General features: G+C 50.0%; 1 protein-coding gene across 1 annotated transcript in view; it reads right to left on the bottom strand.

The window, feature by feature from the left end:
• Positions 1-23564, bottom strand: part of DDX24 (DEAD-box helicase 24) — a 45072-nt gene that overhangs the window by 1221 nt on the left and 20287 nt on the right. The gene's annotated exons all lie outside the window — the stretch shown is intronic.

Below are 23564 nucleotides of genomic sequence, written 5' to 3' on the forward strand. Positions count from 1 at the left end.
AGTTGGGAAGGGATTCCTGACGCACGGGTACGTCACGGCGATTGAGGGGGCCACAGGCTGAGTCCAAGCGATCACCTCCGGGAGTTTGGCTTATGTGACTGCTCAGCACAGGCTCTAAGAGCTAGGAGCAATGGCTGCACCACACCGCAGCACGCAGGGCTGGTCAACCCCCTAAATGCTGCGACCATTACTGATCATAGCATTTAGGGGCATGGAGAGGGAGGGAGCTGCCTCTACTAAGAGATCGAGACCCCCGTGATATGTTAATGGGGACACAATCATTGCCAAAGCAACCTCCAGGTCCCCCAGCTTCAGCAAGCCTCTGAGATGAGGCCAGGAGCGGGGTCAACGAGGCTTCTGTAAGTGCAGCACTGACCAATATAATATAATGTACTGCAATACTGGTGCATGGCCTTACATTATACCACGTAACATCCCATATAGGGAGCAAGTAAAAAAGTTAAAAATGAAAAAAAAAAAAAAAAAAAAAATATTTACAATAAATAAAAATGAAAAAAGTGATTATACCAATAGATTCATATACAGTGCCTTGTGGAAGTATTCGGCCCTCTTGAATTTTTCAACCTCTTCCCACATTTCAGGCTTCAAACAAAGATAAAAATGTTAATGTTCTTGTGAAGAATCAACAACAAGTGGACACAATTGTGAATGAAATTTCCTTATTTTAAACCTTTATAAAAAATGATTAGAAATTGGGGCGTGCAATATTATTCACCCCCTTTACTTTCAGTGCAGCAATCTCACTCCAGAAGTTGATTGAGGATCTCTGAATGATCCAATGTTGTCCTAAATGACTGATGATGATAAATATAAGCCCCTGTGTGTAATCAAGCCTCCGTATAAATGCACCTGCTCTGTGATAGTCTCAGGGTTCTGTGTAAAGCGCAGAGAGCATCATGAAGACCAAGGAACACAACAGGCAGGTCCGTGATACTGTTGTGGAAAAGGTTAAAGCCGGATTTGGTTACAAAAAGATTTCCAAAACTTTAAACATCCCAAGAAGCACTGTGCAAGCGATCATATTGAAATGGAAGGAGAATCATACCACTGCAAATCTACCAAGACCCGGCCGTCCATCCAAACTATCATCTCACACAAGGAGAAGACTGATCAGAGATGCAGCCAAGAGGCCCATGATCACTCTGGATGATCTGCAGAGATCTACAGCTGAGGTGGGAGAGTCTGTCCATAGGACAATAATCAGTCGTACACTGCACAAATCTGGCCTTTATGGAAGAGTGGCAAGAAGAAAGCCATTTCTCAAAGATATCCAGAAAGTGTTGTTTAAAGTTTGCCACAAGCCACCTGGAGACACCAAACATGTGGAAGAAGGGGCTCTGCTCAGAGGAAACCAAAAATCACACTATTTGGGTACAATGCCAAATGATATGTTTGGCGTAAAAGCAACACAGCTCATCACCCTGAACACACCATCCCCACTGTCAAACATGTTGGAGTCTGCAAATGACCTGAGACTGAGACGGAGATTTGTCTTCCAACAAGACAATGATCCCAAACATAAAGCAAAATCTACAATGGAATGGTTCACAGATAAACGTATCCAGATGTTAGAATGGCCAAGTCACAGTCCAGACCTGAACCCAATTGAGAATCTGTGGAAAGAGCTGAAAACTGCTGTTCACAAACGCCTCCATCCAACCTCACTCAGCTCCAGCTGTTTACATAGGAAGAATGAGCGAGAATTTCAGTCTCTCCATGTGCAAAACTGATAGACACATCCCCCAAGAGACTTGTGCTGTAATCGCAGCAAAAGGGGGCGCTACAAAGTATTAACTTACAGGGGATGAATAATATTGCTTGCCCCAATTTTCAGTTAATTATTTTTTACAAAAGTTTAAAATAAGCAATACATTTCGTTCAACTTCACAATTGTGTCACTTGTTGTTGATTCTTCACCAGAACATTAACATTTTATCTTTATGTTTGAAGCCTGAAATGTGGGAAAAGGTTGAAAAATTCAAGGGGGTTGAATACTTTCGCAAGGCACAGTATGTAAAAATATACAACCCCCCCCCCACACATTTGGTATCATCCAATCTATACAACGGTCACAGTAGTTAACACCGTAAAAAAATAAAAGTATCAAAGACTGTCTTTTCCTCATACAGCTGACAAAAAGAATAAAACAAGATCAAAAAGTCAAATATGAATAGAAATGGTCTCGCAATAAAACAAGCCGCCAGCGAAAAAGACAATATAACTCTCAGAATACGGCAATGCAAAAAATGTTTTGTTTTCTATAATATTGTTTTATAGTGTAAAAGTAGCAAAAACAGATAAATGTGGTATCCCAGTAATCGCACCGACCTGAGGAGTAAAAGCTGTCAGGTCACTTTTTTGACAGTGAACAGCGTAAAAAAAAAAAACAAAACAAAAAAACCCAAAACTATTCCTGAATTGTTTTTTCTTCATGATTCTGCCTCACAAAAAGTAAAATAGAAAGCGAACAAAAAAAAAATAAAATTCTTGTGGCCCAAAACGATATCAATAAAAACTCCAATTCATCCCACAAAAAAAAGCCCCCACATGACTATTGGTAGAAAAATTAAAAAAAAAAATAAAAAAAATATAGCCTTCAAAAACCTTTGTAGTGTTTTTAGTTTGAGAGTCGGCAAACCTAAATAGACTAAATCTGGTATCGCTGTAATTGTACAGAATAAAGCCGCCTAATCACTTATACTGCACGAAGAACGGCCTAAAACAAATAAAGCCAAATCTTCACCTGCTCTTGATTTGTTCTTTCTGCCTTTAAAAACTCGCAGTACGGTGCGGATCACATTTATCCTGCGCTCTACACTGGGCGCTTACATGTAAATCTCTGAAAAACGAGAATCGGACATTCCCAATAAAACATTCCCTGTAATGAGGCAGAGGGGGTCACTTTGTCCTCACGTCTGGCCTGTGGTCCGGCGGCGTGCATCTTTTTACGCCTCTTTTTGGGAGTGCACAAAACTGCAGTCATCACTTTTTGTTCACCTTTTTAAAGGCTGACACCTCTGAACTGAGGCCAAACAGAGTCCAGTATAACTGCTCTATCATTAGTGAATGGATCCGTTGGGAATTTCACCCGAGTCACATATTTCAGAGATGTAGATGGAAACCCTGATGTAAGAGCTCAGCATAGATCACAGGATAAATGTGACCTGATCCAAAATGTTCTGTACCCAAATAACCACAAAAGCATTCACCTCAACCCAAAAAAACACAAGTCCCTACTCAGGTCCGTCTTCTGTTAACTGAGATATAGGGGGCTTGCACATTACTGATATCACAAAGGCTCTCAAAAAACCCACTATGGCTCCCCCCCCTCAAAAAAAATCTGTGCTCCCAAATCCAAATGTCCCCCTGTCTTCTGAGCCCCACAATGTGCCTAAACGAAAGTTAGCATCCACGTATGGTATGGCTGTAGTGTTGAGAGCCCGCTTAATTTACGGGGTGCAGGTTTACAGAAGCACAAGCTGGGCACAATGTATGGGCACTACAATGTACTGGGCACTACAAGGGATTATTTGCAGTTTTTAATTCTGCAATAATTCACTGTGGTTGACACCATGGAAGTTTTCGAGAGACTAAATTGTCCCCACACCAATAGATGAACTCCCAGAGGGGTGTAATTGCCAAAAATTGGTCACTTGCAGCGGTTTCTTCTGTTCTCACACTTAGGGGCTGTGCAAATGGAGTCTGTAGACTATTCTAGAAAAATCTGTCCTTCAAAAGTCAAATGGCGCTCCTTCCCTCCTGAGGTGCGGCCAAACAGTGCTGTACAGTCACATGTAGGGTATTGCCACGTTCAGGAAATTGTGTAACACATTATGGGGTCTTTTTACCTATTCCCCTTGTGAAAATTGGAAATCTGGGGCTGAAACAACATTTTAGTTGTAAAAATGTGATTATTTTTTCTTCACCACCCAATAGTATAACATTTTAAGACACACCTGTAGGGTCAATATGCTCACTGCACCCCTGGATGAATTCTCGAGGGGTGCAGTTTGTAAAAAAGAGAATTTTGTTTACTTACCGTAAATTCTTTTTCTTATAGTTCCTTATGGGAGACCCAGACCATGGGGTGTATAGCTACTGCCTCCGGAGGACACACAAAGTACTACACTAAAAAGTGTAGCTCCTCCCTCCGAGCATATACACCCCATGGATGACCAAATCTAGCCAGTTTAGTGCAAAAGCTGAAGGAGGACATCCACCCACAAGTAGAGATAGAGTAAAACTCGGAATAACCGGAACCTCTGACTACAAAAACAGCCGGTGAAAACACACGGAACAAGAACTGCCAACAGGCAACAGGGAGGGTGCTGGGTCTCCCATGTCGGAACTATAAGAAAAAGAATTTACGGTAAGTAAACAAAATTCTCTTTTTCTTCATCGTTCCTTATGGGAGACCCAGACCATGGGATGTCTCAAAGCAGTCCATGGGTGGGAAATAAACAGAAAACTGAGAAGTAGGCAAAACCTAACTTCACAAATGGGCGACAGCCGCCTGAAGGATGCGTCTGCCCAAGCTCGCATCTGCCGAAGCAAGAGCATGCACTTGGTAGTGCTTCGAAAGGGTGTGCAGACTAGACCAAGTGGCAGCCTGACAGACCTGCTGAGCCGTAGCCCAAGAGGCACCGACAGCTCTGGTCGAGTGCGCCTTAATCCCCGGCGGGGGAGGCACCTGAGAACATTGGTAGGCATCGGATATGGCCGACCTAAACCAACGAGCTAGGGTCGGTTTAGAAGCCGAGAGACCCTTGCGCTGACCTGTGGTCAGCACAAAAACAGAGGTACACCGCCTAAGAGCAGCGGTGCGTGACACATAGATCCGGAGCGCCCGCACCAAATCTAAAGTATGCAACGTTTTCTCAAAGCGATTCACAGGGGCCGGACAAAGGGAAGGCAATGAAATGTCCTGGTTAAGGTGGAAAGGAGACACCACCTTAGGCAGAAAGTCCGGAGTCGGACGGAGAACCACCTTGTCTTGGTGAAAAACCAAAAAGGGTGACTCCGAAGAGAGCGCAGCCAAATCAGAGACTCTCCTGAGAGAGGTTATGGCCACCAGAAAGACCACTTTCTGTGAAAGTCGAAACAAAGAAACCTCCCTAAGAGGCTCAAAGGGGGGTTTCTGTAAGGCCGTGAGGACCAGATTAAGGTCCCAGGGATGCAGAGGCCGCCGGTAAGGCAGAATGATGTGAGATGCGCCCTGCATGAAGGTGCGCACCTGGGCCAGTCGGGCGATACGCCGCTGGAACAACACTGACAGAGCCGAAACCTGTCCCTTGAGGGAATGAGGGACAGTCCTAGCTGCAGGCCGGACTGTAGAAAGGACAGGATGGTCGGCAAGGAAAACTGCCAAGGAGCATGGCCGGAAGAGCGACACCAGGACAGGAAAATTCTCCAAGTCCTGTGGTAAATCCTGGCCGAGGAAGACTTCCGAGCCTGAGTCATAGTGGAGATGACCTCGGAAGGAATGCCTGAAGCCGTCAGGATCCAGGACTCAAGAGCCACGCCGTCAATCTGAGAGCCGCAGAATTCTGGCGGAAAAACGGACCTTGTGAGAGAAGGTCTGGGCAGTCCGGGAGATGCCACGGCACCTCTACGGACAGACGGAGCAGGTCTGGGTACCAAGCTCACCTGGGCCAGTCTGGAGCAATGATTATGACCCGACGGCCCTTCCTTCTGATCTTGCGCAGGACTCTGGGCAAGAGAGCTAGAGGGGGAAACACGTAAGCCAGACGAAACTGGGACAAATCCTGAACCAGAGCGTCCGCTGCAAAGGCTTGAGGATCATGGGAGCGAGCCACGTAAACCGGAACCTTGTTGTTGTGCCGGGATGCCATTAGATCCACTTCCGGAGTGCCCCACTTGCGGCAGATTGACCGGAACACTGCCGGATGCAGGGCCCACTCGCCGCTGTCCACGGTTTGACGGCTGAGATAATCTGCTTCCCAGTTTTCCACGCCTGGGATGTGGACTGCGGATATGGTGGACTTGGAGTCTTCCGTCCACTGAAGGATACGTTGAACTTCCAACATTGCCAGGCGGCTGCGAGTCCCGCCCTGGTGATTGATGTAGGCAACTGCTGTCGCGTTGTCTGACTGGACTCGAATGTGCCTGCCCGCCAACAGGTGGTGAAAGGCTATGAGAGCTAGGAGCACAGCTCTGATTTCCAGCACATCGAGAGGGCTGATTCGGACGGAGTCCAAGTGCCCTGTGCTCGGTGGTGGAGACATACCGCTCCCCAGCCGGATAGACTGGCGTCCGTGGTGAGGATCACCCAGGACGGGGCCAGGAAGGAGCGTCCCTGGGACAGAGAGAGGGGCCGAAGCCACCACTAAAGAGAGCTCCTGGTCTGTGGCGACAGAGCCACCAACCTGTGCAAGGAGGAGGGACGCTTGTCCCAACAGCGGAGAATGTCCAGCTGCAGAGGACGCAGATGGAACTGGGCAAAGGGAACCGCTTCCATTGACGCCACCATCTGACCCAGCACCTGCATGAGGTGCCTGATGGAATGACGGCGGGGCTTCAACAGAGAGCGCACCGCCAGATGGAGGGACTGCTGTTTGACTAAGGGCAGCTTCACAAGTGCCGGCAGAGTCTCGAATTGCATCCCTAGGTACGTAAGTTTCTGGGTCGGGGTCAGAGTGGACTTGGGCAGATTGACAAGCCACCCGAAATGAACAAGCGTGGCGAGAGTGAGCGAGACACTCCGCTGACAGTCTGCGCTGGATGAAGCCTTGACTAGAAGGTCGTCCAGGTAAGGAATCACTGCCAACCCCTGGAGGTGCAGAACCGCAACCACTGCTGCCATGACCTTAGTGAATACACGAGGGGCCGTGGCTAACCCGAAGGGGAGAGCCACGAATTGGAAATGTTCCTCTCCGATTGCAAAACGTAGCCAACGCTGGTGTGAAACTGCAATTGGCACATGCAGATAGGCATCTCTGATGTCGATGGATGCCAGAAAATCTCCTTGGGTCATAGAGGCAATAACTGATCGCAGAGACTCCATGTGAAAGTGCCGCACCTGAACATGCTTGTTGAGAAGCTTGAGATCCAGGATGGGCCGGAAGGAACCGTCCTTCTTGGGGACTAGGAAGAGGTTTGAGTAGAAACCTCTGAACCGTTCCCGGGCGGGAACCGGTACAATTACTCCGTTGGCCTGCAGGGATGCCACGGCCTGAGAGAAGGCGGCGGCTTTGGCGCAGGGGGGAGTGGACAAAAAAATCTGTTTGGCGGGCTGGAAGAAAATTCTATCCTGTAGCCGTGGGAGATGATATCCCTCACCCACTGATCGGAGACGTGTTGAAACCACACGTCGCCAAAGTGGGAGAGCCTGCCACCGACTAAGGACGTTGCTGGCGCAGCCAGATAGTCAAGAGGAGGCTGCCTTAGTGGCAGCGGCTCCTCCGTTCTTCTGAGGACGCGGCTTCGTGCGCCAGCTGGGTTTTCGATCCTTGGCTGAGTTAGTGGACGAGGCCGAGGGCTTAGAGGACGACCAGTTAGAGGAACGAAAGGAACGAAACCTCGACTGGTTCCTGCCCTGGACAGGTTTCCTGGTGTTAGTTTGTGGCAAGGAAGTACTCTTTCCGCCAGTAGCTTCCTTAATAATTTCATCCAATTGTTCACCGAATAGCCGGGACCCAGCAAAGGGAGCCCAGCAAGGTACTTCTTGGAAGAAGCATCTGCTTTCCACTCTCGAAGCCACAAGATCCTGTGGATCGCGAGGGAATTAGCGGAAGCCACCGCCGTGCGGTGAGAAGCCTCCAGCATGGCAGACATGGCATAGGATGAAAAAGCCGAAGCCTGGGAAGTTAAGGCAACCATTTCGGGCATAGAGTCCCTGGTGAGGGAATGCATCTCCTCTAGAGAAGCAGAGATGGCTTTGAGAGCCCACACTGCCGCAAAAGATGGGGAGAACGAGGCCCCTGCCGCCTCATATACAGATTTGGCCAGAAGGTCAACCTGGCGGTCAGTGAAATCCTTAAGTAAGGTGCCATCCGCCACAGATACAACTGTCCGGGCTGAGATTCTAGACACCGGAGGGTCTACCTTTGGTAAATGAGCCCACTCCTTGACCACCTCTGGTGGAAAGGGAAAACGGTCATCAGAACCACGCTTTGGGAAGCGTTTGTCAGGACAGGCCCTGGGCTTGGTCACAGCGGCCTGAAAACTGGAGTGGTTAAAAAACATACTCCTTGCTCTCTTAGGCGAGGTAAACTGGTGTTTTTCTACCAGAGAGGCTTGTTCCTCTGACACTGGTGGATTGAGGTCCAGTACGGAGTTAATGGACGCAATCAAGTCACTAACATCCGCATCCCCTTCAGATAAATCAATGGGGTACATAGAGGTAGCGTCCGAGCCCACCGTAAAGGCATCCTCCTCGCGCTGCGATTCAGCTCGTGAATCAGAGCCGTGGGACGAGGAAGGAGAAGAGTCCCTGCGTCTCCGTTTAGGAGGACGGGGTCTGGGAACAGATGAAAAATCCTCTGTGAGCTCTGCAGAGCGAGTCGGAACAGCAGAGGCACCCTGAGAAGGCGGCTGATGCATGGTCAGCAGAGTCCGGGACAGCTGTCCCATGGAGTCGGCAAAGGACTGGGAGATAGCTTTAGAAAACGATGCTACCCAAGCCGGTGGTTCAGCCACCGGGGCTGGAGCAGCCGGAGGGACCACTGGGGAGACTCCAGGCTGAGGCACCACCATGTTAGAGCAGGCATCACAATGAGGATATGTGCTCGGTTCAGGCAGTATGAGCTTACATGCAGTGCATATAGAGTAAAGCCTTGCAGCCTTGCTCCTAGTGTGAGACATGCTGCTGAGGAGGAGGCTCTGCAGTAAAGAACACACTCCTTCAGAATGACCCCCAGAGAGTGTACAAGAAAGTCCACAACCAGAGGTTGTGGCTTACCAGACCGATTCTTGTGTGCCCTCCAGATTCCACAGCTCGGACCCCCAGACAGGTTGCAGAGATGCAGCAGCCAGCGCCGATCAGTGTGTAAACGCTGATAAAATGGCGCCGGAGTGAGGAGGGGGGGCGGGGTTTAGTCCAAGAGCGGGAACCGGAGGGCCAAGGAGAAATACAGGGGAGGGAAACATCTCCTCAGAGAGGAGTGTCCTCCCCTGTGCTGAACGGCCAGTGGGCGGTGCCGCACTGTCCCTCTGCATGACTGACATGCAGGGGCAGTGAAACCGAAAGTAGGCCGCAGCCGAAGCCGGGGCCTAAATTTTTCCATGCGGCCGACGAGCAGGCACCCTCGGCGCGGTTCTCAGGAGAAAACCAGAGAACCGGCCGGAAATCACAGCAAAGTTAAATAACACACTCTCCCCACAATAAATGTACAAGGGACCCCTCAATAACGTCTCAATACTTAGCTTATGAGACGCAGGGCCAGGTCCCTGAGGGGTGAGCGCTCCGTCCGGCAGGGTCCTGAAAGGGCTGTGGATGGAGACCGGTCTCCTGCAAAGCAGTGAGAACCGTGCTGGCACCCACTTCAAGCCAGAGCTCGAGGGATGGTGAAGGAGCGCGGCATGTAAGGCTCCAGCCTTGTAAAGTCAACCTTAACAACACTGCCGACACATTGGGGTGAGAAGGGACATGCCGGGAGTCCAGCTTGGACCCGCTTTTCTTCAAACTCTTTGAAATCAAAAATCAAAAATCAGATGAGAATGCATGTGTGTGTGTGACCTCCTGAACACAAAGCATTGAACTGGCTAGATATGGTCATCCAGGGGGTGTATATGCTCGGAGGGAGGAGCTACACTTTTTAGTGTAGTACTTTGTGTGTCCTCCGGAGGCAGAAGCTATACACCCATGGTCTGGGTCTCCCATAAGGAACGATGAAGAAATGTGGTCACTTGTGGGGGGGTTTCTGCTGTTCTGGCCCCTCAGGGGTTCTGCCAATGTGACATGGCACTCACAAACAATTACAACTAAATCTGCACTCCAATATGACGCTCCCGCTCTTCTTCCCTTTATACTGTGCCTCAAAAGTAGTTCTCAACCACATATGGGGCATTGGTGTACTCAGGAGAAATTGCACAACTAATTGACTGGTTTATTATCTCCTGTTTACCCTGTAAAAATGACAGATTTGGGGTTAAAGTGACATTTTTGTAGTAAATATGTTTTTTTTCATTTTCATGGCTCAACGTGATAAAATTCTGTGAAGCCCCTGGGGGTTCAAGGTGCTCAAACATCTATATAAATTAGTTCACGGGTCTAATTTCCAAAATGGGGTCACTTGTGGGGAGCTCCACTGTTTAGGCACCGCAGGGGTCTCCAAACGAGACATGGCATCCGCAAATAATTCCAGCTAATTTTGAGTTCAAAAAGTCAAATGGCGCTCCTTCCCTTCAGACCCCGGCCGAGCGCCCAAACAGTAGATTTCCACCACGTATGAGGTATCCGTGTACTCAGGAGAAGTTGCACAATAAACTGTATGGTGCCTTTTCTATTGTTACCCTTGTGAAAATGAAAACATTTGGAGATAAGGTAACAATTTTGTGGGAAAAGTAAACTTTTCCATTTTTTCCTTCCATGTTGCTTTTAATTCCTGTGAAGCAGCTAAAGGGTTAATAAACTTCTTGGATGCAGTATTTTAGAATGGGGTCACTTTTTGGGTATATTCTCACCAAACGTACACAGTATAATAGGAGGGAAATCTCCCTTCTATGTAGATAAAAACAATTATTTTTTTAGATATGAATTAAAAGAAGACTGACGACATATACACACGTACGAGTCAGAAAATGCATAAAATATAAGTGTACGTCACAAGAAGTGACAGGGACGTACACTACAAGCAACGGGGGGGTCCGTCAGCAGAACTAATGGACAAAATGTATATATACAGAAGGGAAATACTCGATTATACACATTCCAGGGGCAGTGGGAACATAGATATCTCTAGTTAGACCTGCACCTATAGTACGTAACGCACAAGACAGCAGTGATCACCTGCCCAGGCCAAGGATCTAATGCACTGGCAGGATGCAGCAAAACCCCCAAAGAGGTGGAGGCGTCTCAGGTGCAAAAGAAGCAAAATCACTCACACACTTCCAATCCATGGAGGATGATAAAATTGCACACAAGTGGCTTGTATAGGGCGCCGTTCACACACATAGGTGCGCAGTAACTGGTTAGCTGCCAGTACTATCCAGGTGCACCATACCGGGACGGGAACTCCAATATACAAGGCCTAACATTAAGGCTATGTGCGCACGTCTGCGTTCTGCCGTGACAAATATTCCGCAGCGTTTTGTCATTGCATGTGCGTTTCAAAATGCTGCCGAAAAGCTGCGTTTTGGATGCATTGTGAATGCAGAATTCATGCGTTGTGGATGCTTGCGCTGCCACAGACAGAGTGGGAAAAGCATCCGGAACGCACAAAAGAAGTGACATGTTGCTTTTTAGAACGCAGTAATTCGGCCACAAATTTCAGCATGAAAATCGCTGCGTTCTAAAACACAACGTGCAGAATTTGCACAAGATACATAGACTTTTCTGGGGACGCAGAACGCATGTGTTTACGCTGCAGTGCAAAGCGCACACATGGCCTAAAGGGCCGGGCTGCATCTGTATAAAGTGTTATGTGCAAAAAACATATATAAAATATATATGAGGTATTGGTTGGTATTATGGCTAAAATACGGTAGGCCATAACCCACGTCACGGGTCCTCATGTTTGTGGGTCCCTACACTACCTCATATTATATATATGTTTTTTGCACATAACATTTTATAAAGGATGCAGCCCGGCCCCTTATGGAGTTCCCATCCCGGTATGGTGCACTTAAATAGTACTGGCTGCTAACCAGATTCTGTGCACCTACGTGTGTGAACGGCACCCTATACAAGCCACATGTGCAATTTTATCATCCAGCAATCGCCCCTCCATGAATTGGAAGTGTGTGAGTGATTTGCTTCTTTTGCACCTGAGACGCCTCCACCTCTTTAGGGGTTTTGCTGCATCCTGCCAGTACATTAGTTTCTTGGCCTGGGCAGGTTATAACTGCTGCCCTCTCTTTGCTGTAAGTAAATGCTGAGAAGATTTTATCCCTCTTTTTCTTGCCTTTTTTTTTTTTTGTTTTACTAAGTAATGCACAAGCCTCAAATCCAAACAGTGCAGGACAATCACATGATACAATGGTCAGAGGATCTCAGGAAAAATGGCTGCTTAGTGTTCACGTGTCTAGTAATAGCGCATGTGGTGCAGACGCCTGAGGATCCTATTATATCAGGTCTGCAGGGTGCGCCAAGCATGTATCACATGTGGAACCGCTTCATCTTAAGGGGGTGGTCACTGTACAGCGGGAACAGGGGCAGTTATCCCATCACATCACAGGTGGACGTCACGGCGTGAGGCCGAAAGAGCACGTCATAGTAGGCACAGCGATGACGTGACCATGGGGACACATCAGCAAACAAACTCAGCAGCGTGTGCACCTGCACCATCATAAGGACGGGCAACCCCAGGAGGGAGAAGAAAAAAAACAAAAGCAAAAAATGAAACCACATCAGGTGGATGATAAATGTGGTGCCAAATGTGACTGCCGCAATCTCACCCACTGATACAAATACTGGTGCCATATAGTGCGCTCCTAAGGATATAAAGGACTAATTGCCACTAATGCACCCCAATGTACACACCGTGCTCAGAGAAAGTGTATATGTGGACCCCATACATAAAAAGGGGAGTAAAATGGGGGGGGGCGTGGCCAGCAGGCAGCATGAGCGGTCGCATCTGAGAGCAGCTCCGCAGTCCAAAGCTGATATAAGTTATTAATCCTGCCGAAATTGGTGCCTAAATACACCTTTGGATTACCTGTGGTGCGGTGAGCATTTGGATCGGTACCATGAGCAGAGGTCGCAGCGCAGCAGCAGCTGAGAAGCTGAAGAAGTTTGCCCGGGACTCCCAGCAAGATGGCGCCGGCAAGCAGGCAGAGCGGGAATCCAGCGAGGCGGAGGAGGAGGAGAGCATGGAGGCCGGATCCAAGGAATCGCAGGAGCTAACCTTACAGCAGGTTACGTCGCAGTTGCTTGCAGCGATCCAGGATTCAAAGGTGTCGCTGACGGGTAAAATTGAGGAGGTTAAGATCGATGTGGGTCTCCTCCGGCTGGACTTGCAAAACCTGAGAGAGCGGGTAAAGGAGACCGAGCAGCGGATCTCCACGCTGGAAGACGACGCAAGAGCGACGCCGGGCAGACTGGCCTCTCTGGAAAGCGCGGCAAACAACTGGGCGCAGAGGGCTGACGACCTGGAAAATCGCCTGCGTCGCAATAATTTGAGAATTCTGGGGATGCCGGAGAGGGCAGAAGGGAGTGACCCATGTAAGTTCATGGAAAAGTGGCTCTCCGAAACTTTCCCTGATGCGACGCTGTCAGCGGCATTCGTTATAGAAAGAGCCCACCGGGTACCGGCCAGACCTCCTCCCCCGGGAGCGCAGCCTAGACCTCTCCTGGCCCGACTGTTGAGCAGCAGGGATAGAGATGCGATCCTTGGTGCGGCGCGGCGCAAGGGCCCGATCCTACACAACAACGCCACCATATTGATCTTCCCTGATTTCTCTGCGTCGCTCCAGAAAACGAGGGCTTCCTTCATTCAGGTGAAGAAACGTCTCAGAGAGCATGAAATTGTTTACTCCATGATCTTCCCAGCCCGTCTTAGAGTGGTTCATCAAGAGCGATCCCTGTTCTTTACTTCTCCTGCGGAGGCGGAGGACTGGATCAACACATTGAAGAGGAAACGCTGATGCGTCACGGTCTGGGCGCTGCCTGACGGGTCGCGGTTGTGATAGCGTCGCGGCTCTGATTCACTTATTTCAGTCTCTTTGGAGCAAGGTCGGTGACGCGACTCCAATCCTTGGGACGTTGTGTTTGAAATCACTGTTGAGATCGCTTCAGGATCATCCTATGCAGGTACTCGGCGTCCCTCGATTCTGAAGGCGCGAAAGATTCTTGTTTGTTTCATCCCTTCTGGCATGTGAGTGGAGCGGGACCGCAATTGCGTTCGCGTCCTGATCCTGATCTTATGGTCCCTGTCGGTTGAGACGCTAGTGATCTCATCTGGAGGCGCTGGTGCGCCAGTGGCCTTCCTGGAGGCATGAGAGTTTCCGGATGCGTCCATTATTGGTTTCCCAATGATCCGGCCTCCGGGTTTGGCCTTCGACGAAGGCGGGTGGCCTGGGGCCGCGCCTGCGTATGGGACGGCTGCTGCGTTCTCCGGGATCTTTGCTTAGCCTGGCATGTGCTCCGGATTTCTCGTCGCTGATGGGACCGGACCTAGGTGACATCAGACGGGACATGGGTCAGACCGCTGTTGCGACGCTCTGAACTCCTTCATGCGATCCTGTTTTATCCTATACCTTTTTGGATCCAAATTGGAACTCTACTTTGGGCTCGCAGTTTTTGGCAACGCACTTCAGTTCATAATGTTGAATTTTGCTCTATTAGTGCTATATTAAGTTCTGAGGTTACCATATGTCATAATATTCTACAGTCTAAGATTTCCTGCCATTCCTTCTTCTATCTTCTTTACACTCCCACCTCTTCTCTTCTCCCCTTCTAACCCCCTATCAGCTTATTCCTCATCCCTCTTCACCTCGTCCCCTTACTTCTTCATTGTTCTTTCTCCTCTTCCTTCAGTCCCCCACTTTTTCTACCTCTCATATCTCTATATTCTTTCTCTTGTTCCTGCTTTATCTTCTATTCTAATCCCACTCCTCTCTCTTCTACATTATTTCTCTTTCTCCCTTCATACCATCTCTTCTCCTCCTCCCTCCCCCCCCCCCTTTTTTTTTTCTTCTCTCTTTTTCTCCTCTTCTTCTCTCTCCTTCTCTCTCCCTTCTCTGCTTCTCTCTCTCTATTCTCTTCTCCCTCTCTCTCTCTCACTTCCTTCCCATCTATTCTTGGTCCCCTCACTTATGCACGATTAAAGGCTAAGTTGCAGGGTAAGTCATTTATTGGACTGCAGGAGAAGCTCAAGTCCTTGTTTGAGGACACCCCCATACCAAGTACACCATCTAGCCACGTTGGTTCACCCTAGTCGTTGCTAGGGTGAATCTTTCCTGGTCGCACTACTGGACCAGTTCTTGTCGATTGTGTGTGTGCAACCGACATTTTGTATTTAAGGGTACGTTTACCCAAGTTCTACTGTAGGTTAAGTTCTTGATATTCTTCTATCAACTCAGCAAGTGGCATATCTTAATGGCTTTAAGCTTGATGACATGGAATGTTCGGGGACTGGGCACATCCAGGAAACGGGCGGCAGTATTTGCTCATATCAAAAGATCCAAAGCTCAGATTGTATGTTTACAAGAGACCCATTTATTGTTGGATATCACTAGAGTGCTTCAGAAGCCTTGGGTTCAATGGTCAGCTCACTCTGTTCATTCCTCATATTCTAGGGGAGTATCGGTACTGGTCCACAAAGCTCTGCGGTGGGACCCGGGTAAAATTTTAAAGGACACTGAAGGGAGGTATGTGTTTATCCAGGCTCACATCGATGGGGTCATGATAGTGTTCTTGGCCATATACATTCCCCCTGCAACGGGAATCTCGATTCTATATGAGGCGGCTAAGTTCGCCTCACAATTTCCACAAGCCTTAGTGCTCTGCATGGGGGACTTCAATTTGATTAATAACACGGGACTGGACAGATTCAACACCCGACAGGTCCCGATCTCCCCCACGATACAAACTAGATTGAGTATATTCTTACAGGAAGTGGGATGGTACGACATGTGGCGGTTTTTTAACCCAGCACTGAGAGAATATACATGTTATACTCCCGGGAAAAACTCATTATCTCGAATTGATTATATCTGTGGAAATGAAAGAGTCTGTGCCCATATACAATCGGTATGTCATCTCCCCAGATCAGTATCAGATCACTCTCCGGTATTGGTAGGCATTAAATGGGAAGGATGTAAATCTCATAAATTGTCAAAGAAAATTAACCCTTGGTGGCTGTCGCTCTTTGGAGCCAATGACAGGATTCCTGATCAGCTTGGGGCATACACGGAAATGAACTCCGTGGAAGAGAATCACTCGGCTTATTGGGACGCGCTTAAGGCGTATCAGAGGGGATGCTGTCACTCCTCTATTTCCTATATCAAGAAACAGGCGGCCAGGGAGGAGGAGGAACTGGCCACCCAAAATAGAGTGCTTGAACATAGATTCACCTCGGACCCCTCTGAGGAAAATAGATCTCATTGGCTTCAGGCTGGGAGGAAATATCTATTGTATTTGCAAGACAAGGCTAAGAGACATGTATTCTTCACGAACCAGAGGTATTTTGAGCAAGGGAACCAGTCCAGTAGCTTACTGGCGTTCCTGGTGCGTCAATCCAATAGCTCACCTGCTGTCCTTAAGATTAGAGACCCTCGTGGAGAAACAGTTACTTCCGTCAATGGTATATTGGAGGTATTTTTGGACTTCTATAGGAACCTGTATGAGTCCAGGCTGACCGTGTCAAGGGAGGAGATTGCTGAGTACTTACGAGATCTGGAGTTTCCCAGGTTGACTTTGGCTCAGAGATCGGCCTTGGATGAGCCCATTAGCATGGAAGAGATGGTGGAGGCGATGAAGACCCTCAATAGGGGTAAGGCGTCCGGGCCAGACGGACTCCCTATTGAGATCTTTGACAAATATCAGGGGGAGCTGGCCCCAGCCCTCCTGGAAACGGTTGAAGCCTCGTTCAGCAAAGGACGGTTGCCTGATTCCTTCTATGAGGCAACCATTGTCCTGCTATTGAAACCTGATAAGGACCCATTGGATTGTGGCTCGTACAGACCGATCTCTTTGTTGAACTCAGATTATAAAATTCTCACCAAAATTCTAGCAAACAGACTTAAAAGAAGGGAATTTTGTTTACTTACCGTAAATTCCTTTTCTTCTAGCTCTAATTGGGAGACCCAGACAATTGGGTGTATAGCTACTGCCTCCGGAGGCCACACAAAGTATTACACTTAAAAGTGTAAGGCCCCTCCCCTACTGCCTATACACCCCCCGTGGGATCACGGGCTCCTCAGTTTTAGTGCAAAAGCAAGAAGGAGGAAAGCCAATAAACTGGTTTAAGCACATTCAATCCGAAGGAATATCGGAGAACTGAAACCATTCAACATGAACAACATGTGTATACAAAAAAACAGGGGCGGGTGCTGGGTCTCCCAATTAGAGCTAGAAGAAAAGGAATTTACGGTAAGTAAACAAAATTCCCTTCTTCTTTGTCGCTCTATTGGGAGACCCAGACAATTGGGATGTCCAAAAGCAATCCCTGGGTGGGTAAAAGAATACCTCGTGATAGGGCCATAAAAAACGGCCCTTTCCTACAGGTGAGCAATCGCCGCCTGAAGGACTTGTCTACCTAGGCTGGCGTCCGCCGAAGCATAGGTATGCACCTGATAATGCTTGGTAAAAGTGTGCAGACTCGACCAGGTAGCCGCCTGGCACACTTGCTGAGCCGTAGCCTGGTGCCGTAATGCCCAGGACGCACCCACGGCTCTGGTAGAATGGGCCTTCAGCCCTGATGGAACCGGAAGCCCCGCAGAACGGTAGCTTTCAAGAATTGTTTCCTTGATCCACCGAGCCAGGGTAGATTTGGAAGCCTGCAACCCTTTACGCTGGCCGGCAACAAGGACAAAGTGCATCCGAGCGGCGCAGGGGCGCCGTGCGGGAAATGTAGATTCTGAGTGCTCTCACCAGATCCAACAAATGCAAATCCTTTTCACATTGATGAACTGGACGAGGACACAAAGAAGGTAAGGAGATATCCTGATTGAGATGAAAGGGGGATACCACCTTAGGGAGAAACTCCGGAATCGGGCGCAGAACCACCTTGTCCTGGTGAAACACCAGGAAGGGAGATTTGCATGACAGCGCTGCTAGCTCGGACACTCTCCGAAGAGACGTGACCGCTACTAGAAAGGCCACTTTCTGTGAAAGGCGAGACAGGGAAACATCCCTCAAAGGCTCGAAAGGCGGCTTCTGGAGAGCAATTAGAACCCTGTTCAGATCCCAGGGCTCTAACGGCCGCTTGTAAGGAGGGACGATATGACAAACCCCTTGCAGGAACGTGCGTACCTGAGGAAGTCGTGCTAGGCGCTTCTGAAAAAATACAGATAGCGCAGAGACTTGTCCCTTAAGGGAGCCGAGCGACAAACCTTTTTCCAACCCGGATTGCAGGAAGGAAAGAAAGGTAGGCAAAGCAAATGGCCAGGGAGAAACTTCCTGAGCAGAGCACCAAGTTAAGAATATCTTCCACGTCCTGTGGTAGATCTTGGCAGAGGATAGTTTCCTAGCCTGTCTCATGGTGGCAATGACCTCTTGAGATAGTCCTGAAGACGCTAGGATCCAGGACTCAATGGCCACACAGTCAGGCTCAGGGCCGCAGAATTCTGATGGAAAAACGGCCCTTGAGACAGCAAGTCTGGCCGATCTGGAATTGCCCACGGTTGTCCTACCGTGAGATGCCACAGATCTGGGTACCACGACCTCCTTGGCCAGTCTGGAGCGACGAGGATGGCGCGGCGGCAGTCGGACCTGATCTTGCGTAGCACTCTGGGCAACAGCGCCAGAGGTGGGAACACATAAGGCAGCCGGAACTGCGACCAATCTTGAACTAAGGCGTCCGCCGCCAGAGCTCTGAGATCGTGAGACCGTGCCATGAAGGCCGGGACCTTGTTGTTGTGCCGGGACGCCATTAGGTCGACGTCCGGCCTCCCCCAGCGGCGACAAATTTCCTGAAACACGTCCGGGTGAAGAGACCATTCCCCTGCGTCCATACCCTGGCGACTGAGGAAGTCCGCTTCCCAGTTTTCTACGCCCGGGATGTGGACTGCGGATATGGTGGATGCCGTGTCTTCCACCCACGTCAGAATCCGCCGGACTTCCTGGAAGGCTTGCCGACTGCGTGTCCCTCCTTGGTGGTTGATGTATGCCACCGCTGTGGAGTTGTCCGACTGAATTCGGATCTGCTTGCCTTCTAGCCACTGCTGGAAGGCTTGTAGGGCAAGATACACTGCTCTGATTTCCAGAACATTGATCTGAAGGGTGGACTCTTGCTGAGTCCACGTACCTTGAGCCCTGTGGTGGAGAAAAACTGCTCCCCACCCTGATAGACTCGCGTCTGTTGTGACCACCGCCCAGGATGGGGGTAGGAAAGACTTTCCTATTGACAATGAGGTGGGAAGAAGCCACCACTGAAGAGAATCCTTGGCCGCCTGAGAAAGGGAGACGTTCCTGTCCAGGGACTTCGACTTCCCGTCCCATTGGCGGAGAATGTCCCATTGTAATGGACGCAGATGAAACTGCGCGAAAGGGACTGCCTCCATTGCTGCTACCATCTTCCCCAGGAGGTGCATGAGGCGTCTCCAGGGATGCGACTGGCCCTGAAGGAGAGATTGCACCCCTGTCTGTAGTGAACGCTGTTTGTCCAGCGGAAGCATCACTATCGCTGATAGAGTATGAAACTCCATGCCAAGGTATGTTATCGATTGGGTTGGGGTCAGATTTGACTTTGAAAAGTTGATGATCCACCCGAAACTCTGGAGAGTCTCCAGCGCAACGTTCAGGCTGTGTTGGCATGCCTCTTGAGAGGGTGCCTTGACAAGTAGATCGTCCAAGTAAGGGATCACAGAGTGACCTTGAGAGTGCAGGACTGCTACTACTGCTGCCATGACCTTGGTGAAGACCCTTGGGGCTGTCGCCAGACCGAAAGGCAGGGCTACGAACTGAAGGTGTTCGTCTCCTATAACGAAGCGTAGAAAACGCTGGTGTTCTGGAGCAATCGGCACGTGGAGATAAGCATCTTTGATGTCTATTGATGCTAGGAAATCTCCTTGAGACATTGAGGCGATGACGGAGCGGAGGGATTCCATCCGGAACCGCCTGTTTTCACATGCTTGTTGAGCAGTTTTAGGTCCAGAACAGGACGGAAAGATCCGTCCTTTTTTGGCACCACAAACAAGTTGGAGTAAAAACCGTGACCTTGCTCCTGAAGAGGAACAGGGATCACCACTCCTTCTGCCTTTAAAGAGCACACCGCCTGCAGAAGAGCATTGGCTCGGCCGGGAGGCGGAGAAGTTCTGAAGAATCGAGTTGGAGGACGAGAACTGAACTCTATCCTGTACCCGTGAGACAGAATGTCTCTCACCCAACGGTCCTTGACATGTGGTAGCCAAATGTCGCCAAAGCGGGAGAGCCTGCCACCGACCGAGGATGCGGAGAGAGGAGGCCGAAAGTCATGAGGAAGCCGCTTTGGTAGCGGTTCCTCCGGCTGCTTTCTTTGGGCGTGACTGGGCCCGCCAAGAATCTGAGCTCCTCTGATCCTTTTGAGTCCTTTTGGACGAGGAGAATTGGGACCTGCCCGAGCCTCGAAAGGACCGAAACCTCGACTGTCCCTTCCTCTGTTGGGGTTTATTTGGTCTGGGCTGAGGTAAGGATGAATCCTTACCCTTGGACTGTTTAATGATTTCATCCAATCTCTCACCAAACAGTCTGTCACCAGAAAAAGGCAAACTGGTTAAGCACTTCTTGGAAGCAGAATCTGCCTTCCATTCCCTTAACCACAAGGCTCTGCGTAAAACCACGGAGTTGGCGGACGCCACTGCCGTACGGCTCGTAGAGTCCAGGACAGCATTAATAGCGTAAGACGCAAATGCAGACATTTGAGAGGTTAAGGACGCTACTTGCGGAACAGATGTACGTGTGACAGTGTCAATCTGTGCCAAACCAGCTGAAATAGCTTGGAGTGCCCATACGGCTGCGAATGCTGGAGCAAACGACGCGCCGATAGCTTCATAGATGGATTGCAACCAGAGCTCCATCTGTCTGTCAGTGGCATCCTTAAGTGAAGCCCCATCTTCCACTGCAACTATGGATCTAGCCGCAAGCCTGGAGATTGGGGGATCCACCTTGGGACACTGGGTCCAGCCTTTGACCACGTCAGGGGGAAAGGGATAACGTGTATCCTTAAGACGTTTGGAGAAACGCTTATCTGGATAAGCGTGGTGTTTCTGGACTGACTCTCTAAAGTCAGAGTGGTCCAGAAAAGTACTCAATTTACGCTTAGGATACCTGAAATGGAATTTCTCCTGCTGTGAAGCTGACTCCTCCACTGGAGGAGCTGTGGGAGAAATATCCAACATTTTATTGATGGACGCTATAAGATCATTCACTATGGCGTCACCATCAGGAGTATCCAGATTGAGAGCGGTCTCAGGATCAGAATCCTGATCAGCAACCTCTGTCTCATCATACAGAGAGTCCTCCTGCTGGGACCCTGACCAGTGTGATGAAGTCGAGGGTCGCTCATAGCGAGCTCGCTTAGGCTGTCTGGGACTGTCGTCCGTGTCAGAGCCATCACCCCGGGATGCATGGGACCCCCCCGGAGCACGGATGTGTTCCAAAAGAGGGGAACCAGGGAGCCTTGAATCAACAGTGCCCATGGTCTGAGTTACCGGTCTGGACTGCAAAGTCTCAAGGATTTTAGACATAGTCACCGACAGTTTATCAGCAAAAACTGCAAACTCCGTCCCTGTCACCTGGACAGTGTTCACAGGTGGTTCTCCTTGGGCCACCTCTAGCAGAGGCCCCGACTGAGCAAGTGTTACAGGGGCCGAACATTGCACACAATGGGGGTCAGTGGCACCTGCAGGTAGAACAGCCTTACATGCGGTACAAGTAGCATAGAAAGCCTGTGTCTTGGCCCCTTTGCTGTTTGCGGACGACATGCTGTTGTCTAGCAATCTAGGAGGGTATATAGCCAAGAATAGCGACCGTACAATGCAATGTATAGCATACAAGCATAAAGTACAAATGAACACTGCGGCACTAGTGGGGTGAGCCCTCGAGGGCTGCTTACCGCCCGCTGAAAAGCGGGTGTGTGACCGCCAGAATCCCGTGCCTGGGTCTCCCAGAGCTCGTGTCCCTTCTCCACTCAGACTGCAAACAGGAATGGCTGCCGGAGTCCTGTGAAGAGGGGCGGGCCGTGGGCGTGCCCCAGACAAAGTGCGGGAAACTAGCGTCCCACTGTGCCTAGTGAGGGGGGTTGGAGTATGCTAAGCAGACTCCAGCCCTCACCGCTGACGTTCTGACCAGCGTCCCGCCCTTCCCCTGACTGGCAGGCCTGGGGGCGGGAACGAAACGGAACTAGGCCGCAAAAGCTGGGGACTCGATTTATAAGCGCGGCCGTCGTATAAGCACGGCCAGCGCGGAAGTTCCCCGGCGCACCACACGTCCCAGCCGCGCGCAGTGTAAAAAACCGCCAGCCGCGGCCGGCGCGGCAGTTCCTAATACAGAGACTCACTCAGCAAAGCTGCAGTGAGTAAAGCACCAGCGCGCCGCGCTGCTGTCCCCGGCGCACTAACACACCCAGCAATGCTGGTGTGTGTGCGCGATCTGTACGGGGACCCAGAGTACCTTAATGTAGCAGGGCCCTGTCCCTGACGATACTCAGCTCCATGTCCAGCAGATTCCCAGGGGCTGTGGACGGAGCACGGTCTCCTGTGCTTGGAGACCGATAGGATCCCACTTCACCCAGAGCCCTAAGGGGATGGGGAAGGAAAGCAGCATGTGGGCTCCAGCCTCCGTACCCGCAATGGGTACCTCAACCTTAACAAACACCGCCGACAAAAGTGGGGTGAGAAGGGAGCATGCTGGGGGCCCAAGTATGCGCCCTCTTTTCTTCCATCCGACAAAGTCAGCAGCTGCTGCTGACTAAACAGTGGAGCTATGCGTGCATGTGTGCCTCCTTCGCACAAAGCATGAAAACTGAGGAGCCCGTGATCCCACGGGGGGTGTATAGGCAGTAGGGGAGGGGCCTTACACTTTTAAGTGTAATACTTTGTGTGGCCTCCGGAGGCAGTAGCTATACACCCAATTGTCTGGGTCTCCCAATAGAGCGACAAAGAAAAGTGGTCTCCTCTATAGTACATGAGGATCAGTCAGGATTCATCCCGGGTAGGAGTACCTCGGATAATTTGAGGAGGGCGCAGGTGGTTTTACAGATGGGCACCAAGTTAGAGGAGGATTGGGCTTTGGTCTCCCTGGATGCAGCCAAAGCCTTCGACTCTATAGAATGGCCATACCTGCTGGAGGTGCTGCGGGCATTTGGTTTCGGCAACGAATTTATCAGATGGATTGAGATCATATATAAAGCTCCATCTGCTAATATTCAGGTGGGCGGTGGTGTGTCGGAAACTTTCCCTTTGGGGAGGGGAACCAGACAGGGATGTCCCCTATCCCCTCTCCTGTTCGCCCTTGCCATGGAACCGCTGGCGGTGCGCATTCGGGCAGACCCAGTCTACCGGGGGGTGAGACATAGTAAGGGAGATGAACGTTTATCTTTGTACGCAGACGATTTGTTACTGTTTGCATCTGATCCGGATTCCTCCATTCCCAGAGCTGTGCAATTGATTGATCGATTTGGGGAGTTCTCCGGTCTGTCAATAAACTGGTCAAAATCGTACCTCCTCTTTCTGTCTCGGAACAGAGAGGATCTGGTGTACAACCACATATGCAGGGTTCCGGT

The sequence above is a fragment of the Anomaloglossus baeobatrachus genome, chromosome 12, assembly GCF_048569485.1.
Source record: "Anomaloglossus baeobatrachus isolate aAnoBae1 chromosome 12, aAnoBae1.hap1, whole genome shotgun sequence".
Classification (NCBI taxonomy): Eukaryota; Metazoa; Chordata; class Amphibia; order Anura; family Aromobatidae; genus Anomaloglossus; species Anomaloglossus baeobatrachus.